Source organism: Pristis pectinata, chromosome 18, assembly GCF_009764475.1.
Source record: "Pristis pectinata isolate sPriPec2 chromosome 18, sPriPec2.1.pri, whole genome shotgun sequence".
Lineage (NCBI taxonomy): Eukaryota > Metazoa > Chordata > Chondrichthyes > Rhinopristiformes > Pristidae > Pristis > Pristis pectinata.
The window spans coordinates 27,334,178-27,356,435 of record NC_067422.1 but is presented as its reverse complement, the minus strand read 5'-3'; the positions used below and the strand labels follow the sequence as shown (position 1 = coordinate 27,356,435).

The window sequence follows — 22,258 nt, the reverse complement described above, 5'->3', positions numbered from 1 at the left end:
ATTTCAAATGAAAAAAGAACTAGATGCTGGATGTAACTCAGCAGGTCAGGCAGCATCCGTGGACAAAAGCAGACAGTCAACGTTTCAGGTCAGGAGTCTTCTTCAGGACTGGAGACAGGAAAAGGGGAAGACCAATATATAGGGGGGAGAAACAGAGCAATGATAGGTAGGCAAAAGAAGGGAGGTGGACAAGTATTACTGTTCCTTTGTTTCTCTGCATTTCAAAGTTATTTGCTGTATGCAAGAACATCTTATGGTGTTTCTGAAAAGAAGTATGATATAAATAAACAGTCTTATTTTATCTTCCTTTTATTTAATGCCTTCAGGAGAAAATAGCTGTTGAGAAAATTGTTGATAAAAGAAGCATTCAATGAGGATTGTGATTATGAAGATGACAGATTCTGTGTTTGTTTCCAGTTCAGCCATATAGACTTTCTAATCTTGTAAAGATAATGTACACAAAAAAACCCAGAAGTTAAAAAAAGCTCATGACTTTCTAGTTTTAAAAATGCAGGTCAAATTTATTAGCCATCTTGCACTGCTGCAGATGAAACTCAATACCCATAAAGTTTTAATGTTCAGAACAAGTTACCAAGAAATTGGAGAACAGAACTGCGTGGCAAGCATTGCACTAACATTGAGCAAAAATAATAAATTGTACCACACCCATCCACCAGGACCTGACTGAGATCAAAAACAGGCATGTCTGGCTAATTAAAGAGTTCCATTTCTGTTATGTGATTTGATAGAAAAAAAGACAGGAGTTTTTATTAAACAGATGTTGGAGCAATTGATCTAGAAGCCATCATTATAAGCATCTTGATGCTATTCCTAAATTTGGTCAGGAACTTTAAATGCATGATAGCACCCAATACTGGTATAGAAGTGGGAGATGAAGATCTTTTATGGGCTCGGTTGTAGTCATGAGAGGTATTTATGCTTACCATTTATATCAGTGCTGGTGTGTAAAGCATGGAAGAGGTAAAGGAAATAAAACTAAGGTGAGTAGCTGCAGGACAGTGTGGCAACAGGAGCAGAGGAGGCTGGATAGTATTCTGCACTGCTGTCATTAGAGGGAAGGTTTATGAGTGCAGGGAGCAAAAGTAATGCAAATTTGAGCAGAGGGTGTTGTAAGATAGGTGCCAGCAGTCTAATCTTAAAAATCCTGGTCAGGTCATTAACCTCTCCTAGCACTGCAACCAGGCTGTGGTTTGATGCTTCTGGTGCCAACCATGTCTGAACAACACTTTTCTACCTTGTGAGAAAATATTCTGTCTTCACCAGTTTTGCTAAAGCTATTCAAGAAATGTGGGTCAGACAAATGGTGCTGGGGATGGGAAGAGATGGTGGTACAGTTTCCCTCATCATCCATTCTGGCAGCAGCGTGATGCAGCTGGTAGATCAGTTGTCTCATAGCTCCAGCTACCCAGGTTCAATCCTGGGTATTTCCAGTCCATTGGACCAGGTGCATGAGGATCATTGTCTCAGTGTTGGTGACATTGGTTTCAGTGAGGATGATCCAAGAATCCAAGAATTTCTTGTTGACCTACCCTCTCATCCTTGAAGTAAAACACACCATCCTAACTGGTAACAACAGGATGGCAGGACCAGATGACACGGCAGCTACAAGATTGGGGATGAAGAGTTGGTGCAGAGGCTTGACAAATTATTTCTTCACATCTCTTATCATATGAAGATTTTGGAGGACTTGGGAAAGGCCAACACTGTTGCAATCTTTAGGAAAGGCGATGTCAGAAAGTGTAAATTATTGATTGAAACATTGCTTTGCTCTCCCCAGCTGTGAAATTCTCTGCTTGTATTCTGTGAAGCTAATTATTTCCCCTCACCAAGGATATTGTTCCAGAATTTCACAATAGTAGATCATCCCAGAGGACAACTGGCATGATCTTCAATGTCCATCAAATCAGTGATCAGACCCTGCATGTAGGATTCACTGATTTGACAAGGCTTGTGACATCATCGATTGTGGATTCCTGTGGAAGGAGCTAGCCAGATTTGGCTGCCCCTACAAAATTTATCAAAGTCCTCCAGCTTCCTCACAAGCAGATAACTGCAGCCATTCCCTGTAATGCCTTGGATACAGGCCCATCCATCATCCATATTGGGGTTAAGCAAGGTCCTATTATTGTCCTAATCCTGTTCTCCACCCTATAGGAGTCACTCTCTCTCCTTTCAAAGATTGCCTTCCACTGGAGTTGACATCCAATGCAGAATGGATGAATGGGTCTTTAATCCGTGCTGTCTTCACATGATGAATAGAATCTGTGACTGTGACTGAGCTTCAGTGTGCTGAAGACTGTGCTATCCTTATGCACATTGATAACGGCCTTCAGTTTGCATTAGATCTTCTTGCACAAACCTGGATCTCACTTAACATCAAGAAGACTAAAGCGCTCTATCAGCTAATGCCTTTCACATGACCTATTACGAATCACCATTGAGGTACAGGCCTTGGAGACAGTTGAGCAAAGAGCTAATTCTAGCTGTGAGATTCAGCACAGGATCCAGAACTCAAGCCCCTCTTTTGGTAAACTGCTCTAATGTGTTTTCACTGACTGAGACCCATGGAAGTACACCAAAATACTGTAATGTATTTTTCAATCCTCTGCTCTCTAGTGACCTACTGACAACACGTTAATAGTCTGGAGAGATATCACGAATGACGTCTCCAGAAGATCCTACATTTCATGTGGAAATTTCACCACACTGATTCCAGCATCCTCACTGAAATCAATGTCACCAACATTGAAACAATCTTCCTCTTGCACCTCGTCCACTGGACTGGACGTTGTGTTCACAGCTTTATCTTCCTGAACAAGCACCCTTCACTCTCAGCTCACCCAAGGTCAGATACCACAAGATAGTAAAAAAAAAGATAAGAACAGGCTGAAAATGAATTTCAAGAAAACAGGTATCGCCATCACAGGATGGGAGGTGCAAGTCATTAATTGACCTCAAGGTGCCAAGTCTTCAATCAGGCAGTGGGCCACGTTGAAGGGATACACTCTGCCTTTGAAACTGAAAGACAGGGAAGAAGAAGGAAAGGGAAAGAAAGGCTGCTAGCAGCCAGCTCACCAGCAAAGAAATGTCTGTACCTTGTGTAGGCAAGTATGTGGTTCCAGGATCAGACTCCTCAGAACCCAAAAGTAAATCTGTGGTAGAGATCATCGGAGAGTCAAGGAGCTGACAATATTTGAAACTGGTAGTTTTTTGGGAAGAAAGACAATAAGAAACTGTAGGATAGGGCAGGGAAGCAAAGTTATTGCACAATTTCAGCTATAATCTTACTGAAAGGAGGCATAGACTTGATGGATGGCATGGTTTCCTATACCTTTAATCTTATAGTGTAACTGGCATTAAAACCTCGAGCTATGAAAGCTGAATGTTTCACAGATTTCACTTCAACCCGTTCAGTTTACAGGCCATCTGCAGGTTGCGAACTGTTTCCATTTTTACAGTTGTCCATGAGTTGACTTTGTCCCTAAGTCAGAAAATCACTCGATACAGTAACCACACCTCTACAGTTTATAAGGAATTACATAGAACATAGAACATTAGAGCGCAGTACAGGCCCTTCGACCCACGATGTTGTGCCGACATTTTATCCTGCTCTAATATCTATCTAACCCTTCCTTCCCACATAGCCCTCCACTTCTCTATCATTCATTGTGTTTATGAAGGCTAATTAACATGAACATTTATTTATTGTCTTCCCCTGCCTAGTTACAATGGTATAGAATCGAGATGTTCCATGCTCAATGGCTGGTTTTGATGGGTTTGAAGTATCAGTGGCTGTTTCATTGTTTAAAGGGGTATCATTGCACAAGTATCAATAGAAGCACTTGCTTGTCAATTTCCAAAGCAATTCTCTTAAGTGGCCTCCTGCAATGAAACTGGCAGCCTGTGTTCTTAGGAGACAATGGTGTCTGATTACTGAGGGGTTTACATGTAAACAGGTTTTGTTTTGAAGACTGGTTCTCATTTGGATTTAATATTTATGGCAGCTCACTCGTATGTATGGGATGTCCATAAATCGGGCAGTCGTAACCAGGGGAGGACCTGTATAGCTTTCTGTGAGAGCCACTCCCCATTATTCTTTACTGAACTGACATTTTGTAGAATGTAGCTGATGTAGAAGATTATAAATGAAAAATTCTAAGATCAATAATTGTTTTGCTGTTACAAGTAATAGATCTAAAGCTTCTTTACACAGCGTTCTGAATGTTTATACAACTGAAATAAAGCCAGTAAGTAGAGCATTATTGTTTAGTTTTTCCATCAATTTCTTTCAATTTATCTTCTTGATACTGTTCATTATAAGGATGAAATTAAAACATATATATTGTACACTATATATAATGGCATGTTTGTTTTGACTTAGCTCAGGTAGATATTACAGTTTATCAAGGTTACTGTGGAACAGCGAACTCTCTCTCAGTTCTTCCAAAGGAGGATAACAAGTTTACATCTTATATTTTTGCCAACAACACCTAATCAATGGAAAAATTGTATAATCCGCATTTCTCCAATTCTGACATTCTGAACATTCACGGATTTAATTGCAGCATCTTTGAGTCACATTGAGACCAGAAGCTCTAGAATTCCTTCCTTCTTTATCTCACTTGCCTTCTATAAGACATAATTAAATCATACTCTTTGACTAAGATGGCAACCTAAGATATTCTATTACAGCTCAGTTTCAAAGGTGCTTCAATGATGCAACATAGGACATTTTACAGTATTACTTGTCCCGTATAAAAGTTGTACATTTCAACAAATATGTTGCATGAAGAGTGCAAGTAAAATGCTATGAATATATGACCAAATGTTAGAAATAGATTTAGTCTGAAAATTTTTGAAGGAACTATCTTTCAATTAGGATGAAAGATTAATTTTTATTCTCTAAATTATTTCATAAATAAAGTATTCAAATCAATGGTTGGATCAGATTACATCCAAATCAACATCATTTCAAACAAAATATCCAGATCTCTTTAAGTGACAGCTTTGTACATTCCTATATGCTTCTTATTGTGTGAGCATCATTTGATGGAAGGGGCTAATAATTATCATCTGGTTTGGCATTAACCTGAAATATTAGACAGCTAAGATGTATGAAGCTCATGCTTTATGCATCTATCTAATCTTTTAAATTACCATGAAAGCTAAGGACATTGAGTTGATCCTGGTGTATGATTGGGTAATGGATGGATCGAATTACATAGGAATATGTGTCCCATCTGGCTAGTCCTAATATTTGAGAAAAGCCATGTCCTACATTCAACACTTGCAACCCTGGCATGGAATCAGCAACAGGAGGATGTGCCTTTTAAGTGCAGCTGAATTGTACAGCCTGGACAATACCTTTACATAAAATCTCCTTGTTCCTGCAGTGGGGACTTTCACACTAAAAGCACAATTGTATAGATCTTGCCTGGACCTAAACTTGGAATATTTTCCCAATGTGTCCAAGCTACCTGGTAGCAGAGGTCCCAGTAAGATGGCAACAGTTGTATCTGGCTTTCTTCGGCTGCCCATCAGAATTGCTTCTAAAATATTTCCCTCCCTCTTTATTTTTAGTTAACAATAGAGATGTTCTACTCATGGAAAGAGGAGAGAAAGAGCAAATTTGCCTGATTTTTATGTCAATATGTGAATATGACCAATGATGAACAATACAAGAGAGCTTCAGGTCTATCTTCTGCTTGAACAGATGTGATATGTCATGTCATGTATACATGTAACTGAGTTATTTGTATATAACTTAATGACATTATTGTACATGTAACATAACCACATGTGTAATTGCTAATCTGCATGTTCCCTAATATCCTGGAGTGCTTGATACAGTGCTTACCAGATTCACAACTGTGGCATATGAACCACCTTCCAATACACCACAGCAGTGATATTTCTTCCTTTTGTAGTTGTTTCTGTTGATTGTGTAAATGGCAAAGACTACCTTCCCTAACTTCATGTGAAAATCTTTCTGATATCCTCAACGTTCAAAATGAATGACAATTGGATATTGTAATCTCATCCAGGAAAATCCCATTCCTGACAGATGTCTGTTCTGTTTCTTGGTTAAACCGTTGCTATATCTAACCCTATTTGGTTGTCCAATTCTTTTAAAAAAGGAAAACCATGGATCATCTATCTGCAGTGTATCTCAAAGTACTCCTATGACTATTTAAGATCTTAGCAGCATCTTTAAGATATTGTTCAAAAGGGTTAGGTTAATGGGCTGGGTTATGAAATCCATTTGAGAATGCAAATATTTTTGTTTGGTTTAAGAGCTGATGTGAATCGCATGTATAGTCTCTACTAATATGTGTTTTGCATTTTGTGCTATTTAAATAAGAGATATGAACTGATACTTTTTCAGCAAGTATTGTTCTTGTTTTTTTGTCAAGCTGAACAGGATATCCTGACCAACATGATAACAGCTCTGCCATCAATACATTAAGGGCACTAGAACCCAGCAAACACTCATGCTTGCCACACTTACTTCATGGTGTCATAGATTTGCTCGTACTTTGTTGACTAACTAAAGGTAAGAGCTACTCTGAACAGAAGAGAATGGACAATGGAAAGCTGCCAGTGAGAAAATGCCTAGGACTTCTGAAAACAAAAAAACTTATCAATCAGGACAACCTAACAACAATTGCTCTTTTAAAAATAAGAAAACAACAATCAAAATCTTTGAAATCTCTGATGTCAAATAGCAAGCATAAAACAAAATACAAAAGGTGAACATATTCACAATAAATTAGCCAGTAAATGGTTGTTTTATTACCATTGCTTAATGTTTATACTCTCACCTCTGTGTTAGAAGATTGTGGGTTGAAGTTCCATTAATGACTTTGAGAATATAACATTTGTCAGGATTGAGAGCAGAAATGAGGGAATTTTGCATGATTGGACTTACTGGGATAGATATTCTATTATACAGCGCAACATCTTTATGCTCGAAATAGTAATTTTTCCTTCAATTTTAGACAATCTCATCATTCTACCCATCCATGCTCCACCTTCTCTGCTACTGAATACTAACTTGGTTTCTCTTCCAGTTCTGATAAAATATCCTGAACATGAAATATTAACTGTTTCTCTTTCCACAGATTCTACCTGATCTGCTGAGTCTTTCCAGCACTTTTGACTTCTATTTCAGATTTCCAGCATCCCATTGGCAACAAGACTCCTAAGGGGTTATTGCAGACTGCACTCTCATTGGCTGAGCAATAGTGATGTAAAGCTCTCTCATTGGTCTAGCAAATGTGAACAACATGACAGTGTTCAGTAAACTGTTTGGATGCATTTGGCAAGTTGGTGAGTTGTGAGGTTTTGATTTTGTTTTCTAATTTCTTGTATTTTTAAGTAAAATAATTTTGTTCTAGGCCAAGAGCACTATAATAGATCTGTGGGATAGCACCAAGCAGGGTATCAGTGTATTCTTTGTTTCTTTTACATCTGTAATGTTTTCCATTATTTTAAGGGATGGCCTATTGAGTTTGCTGTTCAGTTTTTCCCTTCTCTCTTGACTTCTTTGGATTTCCAAGAGTATTTTCCCTTTCTAAATTTGCTTATTTTATCATATAACAAAGAGGTAGAGAAAGTAAAAAAAAAGCTAAACATCTCAGGTGATATTTATTTCCACTAGCAACTGCCACTGTAGAAATATATCTTCTATGCACTGCCAACTGGATGATGTCTGCACTGAAGGATTAATGATCACAATTTTGCTACTGCAAAATAATGCATGCTAATCCTCAATTAAGTCCTGGAAAATAACATAGCCAATTTTGATGAGGAATTTTCATAAAACTAATTCCAATGTAATTTGTGATCTTGCTAAATGCTACTCTGTCCAAAGTTGGTGAGGCTAAAAACTAATAAATCCACTGATGACCTACATCTCAGAGTTTTGAAAGAGCCATAAAGAAAGTGAACACTTTGGTTATCTGCTTTCAAAATTCTCTGTGGATTGAAGGGTAGCATATTTGATACCCCAATATTTAAAAAGGGAGAGAGAGTGAAGAAACAGGGAATTGTGGACCTGTTAGCTAAATATCAATAGTGGAACATCTGAAACCTACAGCGAAGGACATAACAACAGAATACCTTGAGATGAACATTAGGATTGAGCAGAATCAGCATGGATCATAGGAAAATCACATTTAGCTAATCTGCTGGAGTTCTTTGAAGATGTGACTAGCAAAATAGATAAGGGGAACCAGTGGAATGTGATGTATTTGGACTTTCAGAAGGCTTTTGATAATGTCCCACACCCGAGGTTAGTCAGGTATGGTACAAGGCATGGTAGTGTAGCGGTTAGCGTAACGCTATTACAGCGCCAGCAACCTGGGTTTAATTCCGGCCGCTGTCTGTAAGTAGTGTGTACATTCTCCCTGTGTCTGCGTGGGTTTCCTCCGGGTGCTCCAGTTTCCTCCCACATTCCAAAGATGTACGGGTTAGGAAGTTGTCCCCAGAACACTCTACACAAAAGATGAATTTCACTGTGTGTTTTGATGTATGTGTGACTAATAAAGATATCTTATCACCAAGGTTAGTGTGCATGGAATTGGGGTAACATACTGACATGCACTTATAACTGGTTAATAGACATAAAAGCCAAAAAGTGGTAATAAATCGATCTTTCACAGGTTGATTGGCTGTGACCAGTGGGGTACCACAGTGATCAGTGCTTGGACCCCAGCTGTTCACAATATATAGCAACTATTTAGCTGAGGGGACCAAATGTCATATTTCTGTGTTTGCTGATGAGACAAAACTAAATGGGACCGTGAATTGAGAAGAGGACACTAAGGGGCTTCAAAAGATGTAGACAAGCTGAGTAAGTGGCCAAGAATATAATGTGGAAAAATGTGAAGTACTGCACTTTGGTGTACAAAACGGAGAAGCAGAGTTGTTTTTAAATGGTAAGAGAATAGGTAAAGTTGATGTTCAAAGTAATTTAAGTGTCCTTGTATGCATGTCACTGGAAGTCAACATGCACATGATTAGGAAGGCAAGTGGTCTATTGGTTTTTATTAAGAGAGGACTTGAGTAAAGGTATAAAGAGGTCTAACTGCAATTATATCCAATGTTGGTGTGACTGCATGTGGAATATTGTGTATAGTTTTGGTCTCTTTACCTGAAAAAAAGCAAATACATCATAAAGGGAGTTCAGCGAAGATTCATGAGACTGGTTCTATGGATGATGGGTGTGGTGTATGAGGAGAAATAGAGTAGACTATTCCTATATACTCTAGAGTTTATAAGAATGAGCAGAGATATTACAAAGACTTACAAAATTCATAGAGGGCTCAACAGGCAGGTGCAGGAAAAATGAGAGGTAGGTCATTCAGGACTGAGATGAAAAAAAAATTTCAAGCAAAGGATGGTGAAGCCTTGGAACTCTCAACTCTGGAAGGCTTTGTTACTGAGTGCGTTCAAAATAGAGAATGATAGATTACTGAGTATTACGGGAATGAATTGAAAAAGGGATAGTGCAGGAAAATGGTGTTGAGCAAGAAGGATGGCCATAAACTCTGAACAATGGCAAGACAGGCTAAAAGGGCCAAATGGCCATTTCCTGTTCCTAAAATGTGATTGTGAAGCATAACCAAGACTTTGGTTTACATGTAATACTCCTCTAAATTCAATTTGGGATCTCTGTGTACATGGCACTGCTGTCAAAGGGCAGAGAGTTGTTTTGTGTATTGAAACTGGTGAATGGTAGGGCCATTCCTGCTGAAATCAACAGTTTGGTGGTCTCCTTTGGAATTATGTAAAGATAAGCTTACTTGTTTTTGCTGCACTGGAGACCAAAGCATCAATCAGCATGTTTAGGTATGTTCCTTGATGTTTGTACCCAATACCTTTCCCCTCCAACCTCTCCACTTGTCTTTCATGACCCTACTCATCTGTCGGTCTGTCCTGGTCACCTCATTGGCCTGCTCTCATCTTCACACTACCCTCCCATCCTTACAACTGCCATTCTTTTCTTTTGATATTTCCCTTTGTCACTGACTATCCAATTCCAGGCCTGATCCTCTAAACCTCCCAGTTCATTCTCAACATTCCACGGCTGGTTCCATAATGGTGAAGGTGGCAGAAAAAAGGTGTTTGTACGCACTTATCTGTACATGGCCAATTCTGTCAGCACAATGCGATGGGCCTCATGAATAGTAGGATTTTTGTTTTGGCTCTTTTTTTCTTTTTTTTTCCTTTTCCAAAGGATGCTTATTACAACATCACGTTATTACAATACTACAGTATTATAACACAGTCATCTCTATCCAGAACGCACTTGAACCCTGTGGTGCCCACTGGTCCCAGAAAGCCCCCATTGTACCCATGGATTCCACATCCTCCTTCTCCAGGGACACACGGGCACAGATATTACCCTGGAAGAGGGGTTGTCTTGAGCCTCAAACAGAAGTGACATTAGACCTCCCACCTTGCACACTTAATGCATTTTTATTTGGTCTGGGGATATTTTTAGACCAATATATTTCATGAGAGGAAGTGTTGGCTAGTAGGTCCCACGAGCCTGCTCCTACCTTCAAAGTGATAGTCCGCTACAAGTAAACTTTCTCAGTAGGTCAACATATCCTTTGCGTCTCTTAATGTCCAAAAATCTATCAATCTTGACCTTGAAAGTACATGCAAGTATGCAGGAGTGGGCCACTCAGTTTACTGTTGATCTGATTGTAACCTCAATTCCACAAAGAGGTTACCTTCAGACCAGCCATGATCTTATTGAATATTCAACCACTGAGCATTCACAACCCTTTGGAGTTGTGGAATCCAAAAGTCCACAATTCATTGAGTAAAGAAATAATTGTCCAAATGATTCTGCTGAGGGATTCACTTAAGGTTATTGTGTGGAGAAAAGTTCATATAATTTACAGTCTCAGAAGAACCTCCTTAAATGTATGCTTAATTCTCCTACATCAGTATGTTTTCCTACAGCACAGATTTCTCTTAACTTATGTTAAGTGAAATTTCAATGTATATCTAAACCACATCTTTATATAGTTAGTTGTGGTCATAAACATATTGTTCTTGGGAAAAGAATAGAAATGTATTCACAGATGACATTGTAGTTGTTCCAGATTATAATTGTGGATTTAGTCATTACTCTGAACAAAGAAGCAATATTACAGAGTGTGAACTTCCAGCAGGCTTTTAACCTGCTAAAGCAGACTAAGCTCTCTTTGTTCAAAACTTTGAGTTGGCTTTCCGCTTTCAATGGCATCAACAATTGCCAGTAAAAAATACAAGTACATCCAAGATTTTTGCTGCACTTACTCAATGAAATTTATTGCAAAGTGGATCCAGATTTCCTTTAGCTATTCTTATAGATTCTCTAAATCTGTTAGCATGTAACCTTCATGCTCAACACTGGGGAAGTTGAGGAGGGGGGAGGGAGGGGTGCAGGGGGGTTATGAAAAATTCCATTGTCGTCACCAAAACAAACCCAAAACAAAGGTCCCATTTGGAACAGCTGTAAGAGATTGCTTAAGAATCTGTCAAAAATAAAACTAAAAATATGTTCCCACTACATTTTTCTTTGCCCTCCTATATTCCCCCAGCTCCTCTAGAAATTCACGTTGGAGCTGATGTGGGAGTTAGGCTGGATTAGTCTGAAGCATCAAACTGGAGTTCCTAACTCAGCATCTCGGCCAGTAACCAATACCTTTGTAAATCTCAAGCAATGATGCTGGTGAACTAAGTTGAGGTGATATTGGATTCCAGTCATACCTATTTGATACACAATTTAACACCAGGATCTTTAAGGCCATGATTGAACTACTGTGCAATTTAAAGGAAAACCATCAAACCTGAAAAGATGCCTGTTTCTGTCATTTCGATGACCACTGTGTCTCTATAAATGTTAGGATTTTTTTTACTGCTCAAGGCTCTTCTTTCTCATTGGGTCACTTTCTGATGTATGAAGATAGAATTAAAAAAAAGCAAATAATGACTAGTTATTTGCTGCTTCTGTTATTCCCACTTAACATTTGAGAAAATCATTTTATGTTTCCATTGAAGTGTTCACTGAAGTGGAAAGAAGAAAACTATCCATAGACATTGGCTTCAACAATTTCTTTCCATTCTATAAATAGCACATACATTTGGAAAATCTTTGAATGGCAATGTCTCCAGTACATCTTTTATCCATGCACTATTGTTCACACCCCATCAACCAATTCCCTTATTGCTGTAAAAGCCTTTTCATGGATACACATTGGTCGGTGGATGCTAAAGTGTATTAACTTATGGACCTTGGCTACAGAATGGGGCAAAGCTGGGAGAAAATCATGTTCAGGCCAGGAACTTGTCTGGGCTAAAAAAAAAGCACTTGGATTTCTTTTTTGAGAGGAACACACCTTTCCAGAACAGCTGCAAGGGTGAATCTATAGATGTTATCATGTGCCCAGTATCCAATAGCTTAACTGCATCCATATACTTCAGCTGATGTTTCTTCATGAATAAGTAGTGAACTTACTTTATGAGAACTCTCTGCCAAAGCTGAAGCAAATATTGTATGAGAATGATTTCAACTTCAGAAATGTACTGAACACCAACTGGGTGTCCCTGAATATTGTTGTTAGACATCTTTTTTAAATTAGCAAAGAAGTTCTGAATAAAGCTGGCTTCATTTTTGTTTGGTTTAATGTTCATTCAGATCTGGAGGGGTGGGGGGAGGAGAAGAGTGGGAGATGGATTAATACTGAACAAGTAACTGCATTTATCGAAAAACCAACTGAGACAGATATCTTGTTTCTGTTGGATATCCTAAACAGAGGACCATTTGTTTTGCTCCACACATGTCCCAATTCAATATATTTCAGGATCTCCACTCCCTCCAGTTCAAAGTACTCCCCTCTACTTAAAAGCAGACTAATCTGACGTATGTTAACTCCACAATGTAGAACGATATCATCTGCAACATATTTATGATAGATCTGATGGGCCAACAAAAATACGGGTTTGTTTCTTAGTGAATAATAGTGAATTGACTCCAGTTCTTCTTGCTAAGAAATTATCAACATGATACCAAGCTAGGGGGGTGAGAAATTTGAGTAGAGATTCTGCTGTGGAACTCTCCACTGAAGCAACAGTTTCAACTGGAAGATCAGGAATATCGTTTAATGCTTGGAATGCTAAAATTAAAGTTGCAATTTTCCAATGTAACTCAGTCTTGGCGTTGCATAAACAAGATTGACTCAAGACTCCGTTGAAATAAAACTGAGTTTTACAGCTGACAAGGATCTGTGTGCTGAAAAAAGACTCCCACATCAGTAGCTGAATGAAGAAGCTTTACTTCCAACCATAACTTCAATGTATTCCAAGGCAACTGCATTGTTACTCTCTTTTACCTTTCATTCATTTTTGATGTAAATGTAATTTTATGGCAATAAGCACACTTATAAAACCACATTATTAAATACCTACCTGATTGCTGAAAGCGTTATATAGTCATGTCAGCATGCATTATCCTGCCTCAAATTTGTTGACTGGAATGGAGTGTTTTTTTTCAGCAGCTGTAATGCACTGGGGTGACTATATAGCCTGTTTAGAATCTTAACTGAACTGAGTTTTTGGGCAATTTTTTTGCACTGAGAATCTATGACGCAGGGTCAAAGAATATTTTGTCTGTGCTGAGCAGCTTACACTTGCTGTGAAGCTCCAAAAAAGATTTGTGAATTTCCTAATGTGCTTCGTCCAGTTTGGAAATAATAGATTGCAGCTGGTTCAAACAATCGGCAGTGAGGCCTTGCCCTATGATAATGTCTTTGGTGACATAAACAGGGATCACTTGCTTGGGGGAGAACAAGATCCCCACAGAAAAGAATTGGCGATTAACTGTTAAAGTTGTCACATCTCTGAATGTTTCTGAATCATAAATGTATTAAAAATAATTAGTTGTTTTAAAATTTATAAAGGACTGGAACAGTTAAAACTGCTTAAAACATAAATATGTTAATTCATCTTTGTTCTTGCTGCCACTCCCCTCCATTGAAATCAGCAGGGAAGCTATCTTATGTCAGTTCTTACCTGGTGCAAGTTGGTCACATCAATCCCTTGTCAGTTGCTCCTTTACTGGACTCCATCTGCAATTCAAGATTAGAATGCATCTGAAAAGCAAAACACCAACAGCTGAAGACAGCATTGGCATTTCTACATTCACACAGAACTCCTAAATTTAGGCTGGGAAGTTCTGAGACAAGTGCCATTATTTCCACACTAAACCGATGCTAATGCTTAAATGAATACTTTTATTATGTAAGCCTGGATCATGCTCACCTCTGAGTCTGAGGTTATGGCTTCATTGTACCATAAGACTTAAAGGTAAAACCTAGGCTGATTCCTGAGTGCAGAACAGAGGGAGTGTTGCAGTGCTGGAGGCTTCATCCCAAAGACAATGGTCAAAATTGCTTTCTTGGTCATTTGCTCTTTGGTGTTAAGGATGTTGACAATAATGGACAAGTGGAGTTAGTTCTCCTTATTTGCTGGTCAAAAAATCTCTCTCAATTTACTTGGTCAACAACAGATTACCTGTATCAGGACTGTTCAGGTAATCTGGATTTATCCAAAATGGTTGCTGTGTTTGTCTTTCCAAAACTCTTCAGCTCAGAACAATTTGTTCCATATGTGGTGCTTTGAGATGTTATTAGGTGGTCTCTTAAGGTGTTTCAAAATACTTCTTTATTTGCTTTGGATATACCAATTTTTAGGAAACACTAGAATGGAATTAAAGCAGTTGGCAAGTGGTGTGCAGGGAACAGTGAGTGGTCTGGAAATACAATAACTTAAATGAACGTAAGCAACTAGAAGAAGACCACTCAAGCCTGCCCCACCATTCATTATGATCTTGGCTGATGCCATCCCTTATTACTTCCTCTGTGTCAGTTCCCCAAAGCTCTCAATTCCCTGATCTTTCAAAAATGTATCTGTTTCGTCTTTAAATACCCCCAGTGATCCAGCCTCCATAACCTACTTGGGCGCAGAATTCCAGAGATTCACCATCCCCTGTAAGAACTTGTTCCTATGACGTGTTTTAATTGACCACCACCTAATCTTGAAACTGTGGCCCTTTGTTCGAGATTCTCTATTTGGTTGAAACATCTCTACATCTTCCCTGCCTTGCCCCCCTCTGGATCTTGTTTCAATAAGATCAACCCTCAGTCTTTTAAACTACAAAGAATGTAGGTCCAGTTTCTTTAGCTACTAATGATAGGAAGACCAGTTCTCAGAGTATGAGGTCATGTTGAACTGATGTGATCAATATTACAGAAGTATAGTTGTTTGCTTGGATAGAGTCACCAGATTAACTTAATGTAAAGGCAGCAAGGGAAATGGCACTGGCTGACTGAAGATGAATGACTTGGGGCATTGAGAATCGACATATTTAAGTAGACCTGCAAAGAAGTCTTAAATCTTCTAAATAACATACACAACTCCTTAAGATAATGCAACTAAAACTTCTCATCTGTTTGATGACATTCCATAGGTAAACCCTGCCTAGAGGGATAATGGTTTGAAACTATTTGTTTTTGGATAAATAAAATAGCATCTTGCCAGTTTCCTTTTTCTTATTTAGCATTTGATATATGTTATAGAAATATATGTGGAAGTTAAGATTCTAAATGAAAGTTTTAATCAAAATGTAAATGAATTTCAGTTGTGGCATGTAATATGCAAAAGTGCACTGTAATTTTCCAACTGCTTTTTAACTGGAATCAACAACAAAGAATAGACGTTCTTTTACCCAGATGTCTGCCAGTTAATTGGAAACAACATAATAGTTTCCTCCTTCATATATTAAAAATCCTTATTTATATGTCTTTATACTGTTTGCATCTGTCTATGATAATTTCTTGCTTCTTGTGTAATGTTTATAGCATCAAGGATAGCTACATTGGGGCCTGAAGCTTTCCCCTTGGTTCATCTTGGTAACTATTGGATGGTCTCAGGTCAGGTTAGGCATAAGCAATTGCAGACAAGGAACAAATGCCCTCTGTCACACATCTTTATAGCCATTCCTACACCAGGCAAAGCACTGACAGGCAAATGCTGCCAGACGTAATGCATTTCATAGATGACTTAATGCTGAACAAGAACTCAACTCATCCACTTATTGTTACAAAATATTTGTGAGAAAATAGCTACCTCCTTTCTGTAAGCTAGGTTTGAAACCAGGCCATCAGAGATGAGCCAGAGTAACAAGGCTGCTGGTTATTATTTTTATCTTGTTAATGCTGGCAGCTTCATGTCTGACTGAAGTCAATGTGGAGTTCAGCTGATGATGGGGAGGAAGGGCAAACCCACATATTGTCATGGTTCTGGTTATGTGCGTCACGTGAATGTTATGGGAACAACGACTCAATTAACTACAGTTAACCTTTGACTATTTCATACGTCTCCAGATCCCCAGGGATTGGTAATTTAGGGAATTTAAGTTCCCATGTTAGTTCTTACACAAGAGTATTTACTATCACTTTCCAATGCCTGTTTGTTGCAACAGGATAAGGAAGTTACACTAGGGGAGGAGGCATTTGATGCAAGATAATACAGAGGTTCTCATAGAAGCCTTGGAGAAAATTGCCAAATATTTAAGTGAAAATCAAAATAATTACAGACAATGAAATTTGAAATTAAAACAGAAAATGATGGCAATACTCAGTAGGAAAAACAGAGTCAATGTTTTAGATGAATCTGTTTCTCTTTTCACAGATGCTGCCTGACCTGCTGAGTGTTTCTAATGTGTTCCATTTGTGAGCAAATATTTAAAAGTCTGAAGGCTGAGAGATGTGTGGATGCTTGAAAGGTAAATGACAAGCATTAGATTTCATAGTAGTATGTTGGTGATTTCCATACCAGGTTTCTTCCTGCTTCTGACTGTAAGGCACAGGGGATGAACACTATTATAGCACCAGTGACCCGGGTTCAATTCCCACCACTATCTGTAAGGAGTTTGTATGCTCTCCCCATGTCTGTGTGGGTTTCCTCCGGGTGCTCCGGTTTCGTCCCACATTCCAAAGACGTACGGGTTAGGAAGTTGTGGGTATGCTATGTAGGCTCCAGAAGAGTGGCAACACTTCGGGCTGCCCCCAGAACACTCTACGCAAAAAAGATGAATTTCACTGTGTGTTTCGATGTACATGTGACTAATAACGATATCTTATCTTATCCCAGTCATACTGGTGTCCAGCAATATGCATGTCACTTGTGAGGTTTTCATTTGTGTTGGAGTGGCTTCTGCAATCTGCAGGGCCACATCTGCAGAAATGGACTTTCATGAAACCAATCATTGGATGATTAAAAGAGCAGGTTCAAAACCAGCACTGGGAAAGTTCCCTTAATTAAACCCCCCCTACATTGTAACAATCCCCTTAACAACCTCAGCCTCATGACCTCCATAGGACACCACTCCGCCCACCAATCAAATCGACAGCCCCCAATACCCAACAACGTGACCATCAAGCTGCACCTCTCCCACCAATAACCACCCCCCCACTCATGTCATTACCAACCTCCAGCCCACTCAAATGATGACCGCACCCACCCAACAAACAACCCAAACCTCCTGCCAATGATTGCAGCCTGATGACTACCCTGACAACTCCCCCTGCCCATCTCTCCCCATTACTGATGTCCAACAGGAAATCCTATTTAACAGCCTGCCCTCTGGTCTCTTCCAGCTACAAACACCCTGCACTCAAGTCAAGTCTATTGCCATGTGCACAATTACAGTGAAGTATAGGTACGATGAAAAATTTGCAGCAGCATCACAGCCACCGAGGTACAGACAACACACAGAATATAATTATATGAGAGAGTGAAGAAAGAGAGGGAAAAAAGACTGGACTGAGGTCTTGTTTTTGCACAAAAAAAACCACACGATCAGTGGACCTACAAACTACATTTGTGAGCCCATCCTGTTCCAGCTGCTCAATGCAGCAAAATGCAAGTACTTTTTGAAGCAGTTCAGACTTCACAGTGCTGCACAGACAGAGCAGAGCAGAGCCACACAGTGTAACCGTGGAATTTCAGTGTATGTCTCCCAGCTAGCTGCTGTTTTTAAGCAAAGAAGCCAAAAGTCCTTGTGAATTCATGCTGCAGCTCTGATCCCCACAAAGTGTATAATAAATTTAATAGTATTCAAGTGTAGCACATTTATAACCATGTGCAGAATGCTAGGGAAAGGCAATGACTAAAACAAAAATTGACTGGTAAACAATTGTTTCCAGCTGCCCCCTAATTAACAGCATCAGTTGTGATTTTTATATCCCCTGCTATAATTAAAGCTGGTATTCATGTTATTTAGGGCACTGAAGTAAAATAGTTCAATTTTACGATCCACTTAAAACATTCTGCCTGGTTAAAATGATCTGTTTAAAGTAACTTAAAACAAGTTTCTCATATAACAATCTTCACCTGTAGTGTGCAGTCTATTAGTTAGAGATAATTTACATGATTGGAAACACCTTTTCAATGGCTTATATCTGCTAAGAACTGTTTCCTGACACAAAGCATGCTGTCCTGCAGTTCATGTTTATCACCTGCTTGCCTTCAATCAGAGGCAAACTTCTGTTAGAATTCACCCAAACCTCTATGATCTGTTTCTAACTTGTGAAGAGGGACTATTTTTGGGCACCTATTGTCAATAAATGGCCATGCCAGCTGATGAATGTTGGCAGGTTTTAGATAAATATTTAAAGGAGTCAAATGAGAAAATTTGAAAGGGACAAAACTGTCCAGTCCCCTGAGGAGGACTGGGCATGTATTGCCAAAGCTGATTGATGACTATGCAATATATAAAAAGTTGGCAGCAGTAATTAAGGTCAATTGGCAGAAATTGGCATTGATCACTGAAGTTTGAACCACGTGAGAAATGTACTTAGAGGTCCTATTTAACCAGATTTTGCCCTGATGCTTAAGTAAAACCAGAGTATTTAAAGAATAAAAATATTCTGCATGATCCAAGAGCAATGTTGACATGTATTTGGTTATTATTGTTATTAGGAAACAGAGTTTCTGAAATGGTTAAATATTTTATTATTTTTAACGTTTCGTAGATTTGTGGCAATGTTTTAAACAGGAAACATTGATGTGGAAAGAGTGAAAAAGTACATTTCTTGGTATTTAAACTAATCTACAAAATAAGGTTAAAATTACCAAAAAAAAAAGTTCAATGTTCTCTGATTGCATTGCTTGCTTTAAACTTTTTCTTATCCATTGTCTTTAATGGTCACTCTCTGAGTTAAACTGACAGTGTAAAAGAGTGGAAGTTGAACAGAAAGCTGGAGTTGGAGGAAGGCAACATCCTCAGAGGTATCCCAGTAGGCTGCACTGGTAGGAAGAGGCAAATACATGGAGAGATCTGTACATGAGCATGAGAAGTTTGATATCAATGTGATACCTGTCCTGGAGACATGGGAATGATTGGTGAATAGTTCACAGGATGAGTTCAAATGGAAATCTCAGAATGTGAATATATTCATGTTTGTAGAGTTCCTGGAATGAAATCAACAGTGTTAATAGCATTCTCACTTAGACCAGTATACTCCTTGTAGATTCAAAATCTTTGCTGCGTGTTCTGTTGCTACTTTAATCATTAAAAGATGAATAAATTGCATTTAAGCCATGATGGCAATATTGCTCTATCACTGCAGAAGTTGCACTGTCCACAATACATGATATGCCTTTGCTCAGCCTGATAAGCAATTTGAAAGGAAATCTCTGTTTAACATGTCCTTCGGAGTCAAGCACTACAGATGATTCCACATCTCAGCAGAAGGAGCTCAAAGCAGATTTTTCCACAAGAAAGCAATGAATTCCAACTGAATACCTGGAGAAATAGGTGTTAGCAACTCTCAGCAAGAAGGCAGAAGAATCCTATGCGAGTACTTAAATGTATTTTCAGCGCAAATTCATTGCAAATTGATGTCTAATTTAGTTAAATCCCTGCTGTTTAAAAATCAATTGATAAAACCATAGGTAGAATGGAACAGTGTTTGAACTGGTTACAGAACACCATTTCCTTCTGTATCCTGGGTCCAGAAATGGGCAGCATTCTCCTCTTGATCCATGATTACATCATCATAGTATGGTTTGTGCTGGTCAACAATCATGTCCTTCCTTGCACATGTTGAAAATGCATAAGAGTACACAATGGTGAAATTAGTTCAGTTGCAATGCTGATTTGACATAAACCTGGGCAACATAATGTGCACTTCAAACAATGTGTGAATCCAGTATATCCAGCAGATGGCAGCACCACCACCTCTGCTCTTTAAAGGGATTGTTAAACCACTGTGTAGCGACTCACCGTCTGAGCAAGCAAACCAGCTCGACGGTCAGGTTGCGCGTTGTCGGAGCAGCGAGGCCCAAGATGGCGTTGGGCCTTCGTCTTCCCCGAGCGACGGGGAGAACCCGCACACAGGAAAAGTTTGATGACGTAGTGCGTACATCATTTCCGTTTCTGGTGGGCGGGAACCGTTCCTCTTAAAAGGCCCGCGCAAGGTGGGAAAATAAATCAGTTTTTGTTCTGCAGCCCACCGACTAGTGTCTTGCTTTCACATCGCGGTAGCAGCCGCTACAACTGTGTATTTTTAGGGGGCTTGAGTTGAAGGAGACACAACTGCATTCAATGAGGCTGGAGAGTGCAGATTTTTTTCTACAAGCTATGGTGGAGGCTGCTTACATTTCACTAAGACATGGTACCTTCATTGCAGTTTTTTAGGGCATTTAGCTAGCAATACTAAGGGTCATTCAGAATAAAGAGGATCCTGAATCCCCATTAGTAAGGCTTTGGTGGTGCTGGAGTAGCACATTTTCTGGACTATTTAATGTTACTCATGTTCAATACCTCAGCGCACTTTTATTTATCTTTTTACACCTTACACAGTAGTTTAATAGATTTTCGAGTTGAAATAGAGTGTGGGAAACAGAACCCCAGTTAGTTTAAAAGGACTGCAGGAAATGGAACCAAGGTGAGCTTAAAAGTAGGGCAGGAAAGGAACCCCAGTGATTTTTCTTTAAAGGCAGCAGGGGAAACAGAACATGGTGAGTCATAGAACATAGAACAATACAGCACAGGAACAGGCCTTTCAGCCCACAGTGTTGTGCTGAACTAATTAAGCTAATGACATCTAATTAAACTAATCCTTTCTGCCTGCACATGGTCCATATCCCTCCTTTCTCTGCACGTTCATGTGCCTAGGAGCCTCTTAAACGCCTCTTTTGTATCTCCCTCTACCACCACTCCTGGCAGCATACCCCAGGCACGCACCACTTCCTGTCTTAAAAAAAACTTGCCCCGTACATCTCCTTTGAACTTTCCCCCTCTCACCTTAAATGCATGCCCTTTAGTATTACACGTAATAGTCAGATGCAGACCCATCAGGGTTTCCTAACGCTCAGATACCAGATAATTGTGGAGTTTTACTGCTGTTTATATTTTACCACCCTGAGAAAACAGTGTCTGTCTGCTGCATACCTTCACTTGTCCAACGACATCTACACAGTGTTCTCCCAGTGGCTGAAGGCAAAATGGTGAAAGATTACTTGCTTGTACCGGGTGAAGCTGCAGGTGGCAATAAAGGAAAGTTCAAGGGGCTCTGGATGGATGAGGTGGGATTGTACCTTTTTGTCCTGAGCAGCAGCAATTTGTGTTATCTGGCTGAGGGACATCAGCAGGAGCACTCTTGGAGTGGGAGTGGTGGGATCAGAATGGTGCCTATTCACAGGAAGTCAGCTGATTTGTACACCATTCAGTAGCTTCCCCATCCATGGGGTGGTGCCTTAGGATTCCAAGTAGTCTACTAGAGGACAGGTTGCTGGAGTGTGGCAATGTTCTCAATGATGTTCTTGGTGATGTTAACAAGGAAAAGTTTACTGGGAAAAGATCATGCAAGTAAGAAGACTACGGTTAAACCATTTGTACTTTGAGAGAATTTGGAAAAATGAGAAGGCAGATTAGGTATGAGCCTCACACAAAGTGCTGGAGGAACCTAGCTGGTCAGGCAGCATCGATGGAGGGAAGTGTACAGTCGACATTTTGGGTCAAGACCCTTCATCTGGACCCGTGTCATCGACTGTCCATTTCCCTCCATAGGTCCTGCCTGACCTGCTGAGTTCTTCCAGTGCTTTGTGTGTTGCTGCAGATGCCAGCATCTGCAGTCTCTTGTGTCTCCATTAGGTATGAGCTTACTGTCAG

General features: G+C 39.5%; 1 long non-coding RNA gene across 1 annotated transcript in view; it reads right to left on the bottom strand.

The window, feature by feature from the left end:
- The window catches only part of LOC127579997 (uncharacterized), a 30,477-nt gene extending 10,021 nt beyond the window's left edge, over positions 1-20,456 (bottom strand). The window contains exons 1-2 of the long non-coding RNA XR_007957761.1: positions 20,369-20,456; positions 14,092-14,171 (exon numbers count right to left, since the gene is read on the bottom strand). This is a non-coding gene — a long non-coding RNA (uncharacterized LOC127579997). The remainder of the gene's footprint in view (positions 1-14,091; positions 14,172-20,368) is intronic.
- Positions 20,457-22,258: the final 1,802 nt, after the last annotated feature.